Consider the following 2,137-nt stretch of genomic DNA (forward strand, 5'->3'; position numbering starts at 1 on the left):
TTAGTAGAGACGGGGTTTCACCATGTTGACCAGGATGGTCTCGATCTCTTGACCTCGTGATCCACCCGCCTCGGCCTCCCAAAGTGCTGGGATTACAGGCTTGAGCCACCGCGCCCGGCCCTCATGAGTCTTAATTATCCTACCTCTTAAAAAATTAAGAGCCCAACCAAAGTTTAAATAGAAAAGCTACAGCTGTACGACATTTCCTCTACAGTGATGAAATCCCTGGCATTCAAATGAAACCAATGAGCCAACTGGATTTAGTATCCTCATGATATGACGTTTTCTATTCTGAAAATTTTAGTTTTTATTCAAGAACCATATTGTTAACCAGAATTATTGTTACTTAGATTCACCTCTGCAGAATTTTAGAGGCAAACCAATTGTTTTCTCTTTTCTACTCCCTCCCATCCCCCTGCCTCTGTAGAGACCGAAAAACTCCAACTTTCTTATCTTTGAACAAGATGCTACTGTCCGGAGGGGGAAGGACAAAGAGGGAGCCTTTGCGGCAAACACTTACACAGGCAAGGCCTGGCAATGCAACCTTCAGTCTTCACATTGCACATGTAATAGTCTACATTTATGTTACATGTCTTTCGAAAGTTTTCACCACCAACCATCCCCACCTGTCTTTCAGAACAAGGAGGTAAATAAAGTCTGTTAAGTCCACCAGATTAAGTCTGGAGACACATTTTGTGTTAAAGTAAGAATTTTAAAGTAATCAGAGCCTCATAGATAAACTCCTTTGGGGGGAAACCCCCCTGAACACTCACCCATTTTTCTGCAGCCCTGGCCGTGACATTTCACACCTTTCACAATTATTTTAAGTACCCTCCATTTTCTTTCCTTCTGTGTTCAAACTAAGCAGTTTCTATCAAGGTGACTTAAAGCACCCCATTAAGAATACCATTTAGTCTCTCCCATGGCAACCTCCATTCTGATTTTAAATAAGAAATCCCCAAATACTTGAGCATGAATTGTCCTGAGATTTAGCTACTTTAACAAAAGAAGCAATTAGGCACTTACCTGGTTTCTTAACTTAGGTAGGTACAAAGAAAGAACAAGATGGGTAGTGGAAAGTTGGGATATTTCAGTTTTTATTGAGAAAAGGGAGCATACACCGATGAGGGAGCATGAACTGGGCGTTTGGGAGGGGAGGAGAAAGGAAACTGCCTGGACTCTCCGGAAAAGGACTAAAGGGTAGGAAGGCAAGCAAGAACCAGCCTTTGTTCCTGGCCAGCTCTGGGAAAGCTGACTACGGGCAGAAAGGAGCTCAAAGTGGGGAATGCCTCCCAGGGGTCCTTGGGGACATCAGCAGCCAGAGGCGTGCCAAGGGTACCCATTACCTGATCTTTAGACACCTTCCGGTCACAGATGTGTCACACGTGGAGGTCCTCACCAACTTCAAAAGTCACCTCAGCAGGCTCTACAGTGGGAGCCACCAGCAGTCCTGCCATCGTGTCCCCACCTGCTGCCTCATAGATCTCAGATTCACAGGGATACACCGACCCCTGGTGCTGTTCTACCTCAAGGCTGGCCCTGGGGCACACACAACAGGTCAGTATGTTCCCCGTGGGGCACCTCTGCTGACAGCTTTGGCCACACACTCCTGCTGCCCTAAGCTGAGGCTATGCTGCAGTTGCAGAAACAGTCTTGCTGCTGCTCGCCTGCCCACCCCACAGCCCAGCCCCAGCAGGGGCTCAGGCCAAAGCCCGCACCCTGCTGCCTCCCGAGTTGACTTGTTTGGGAGGGTGAAGACCAGCTGACTTAATAGGTTATGAACCAAACAAGCACTGAAAGACGTGACAACTGCCCGAATATAGTACAGACAGAGCTCCTTTGGCAGTCACCTACAGACTGAAGCCCACTGGCCCAGGTGGGAGCCCAGGCATGTGGCTCACGATGCCCACCCTGGCTGCCTCACCTCCCCCACATCTCAGAATACCCCTGCCTAGGCCGCTGTCCTGGCAGAACGGGAAGCAGGCACATCTTAAGAGGTGACTGCAGAGTGAGTAAGCATGTGAAGGGGCAACTGTCAAACATGTATAAAACCATCAGATCTCAGCTGGGCACAGTGGCTCACGCTTGTAATCCTAGCACTTTTGGAGGCCAAGGTGGGTGGGTCACCTGAGGTCAG

At 48.7% G+C, this 2,137-nt stretch overlaps 1 pseudogene; it reads right to left on the reverse strand.

The window, feature by feature from the left end:
• LOC108282222 overlaps positions 1-1,457 on the reverse strand; it is a 9,845-nt pseudogene extending 8,388 nt beyond the window's left edge.
• Positions 1,458-2,137: the final 680 nt, after the last annotated feature.

The sequence above is a fragment of the Cebus imitator genome, unplaced genomic scaffold (assembly GCF_001604975.1).
Source record: "Cebus imitator isolate Cc_AM_T3 unplaced genomic scaffold, Cebus_imitator-1.0 Scaffold237, whole genome shotgun sequence".
Lineage (NCBI taxonomy): Eukaryota > Metazoa > Chordata > Mammalia > Primates > Cebidae > Cebus > Cebus imitator.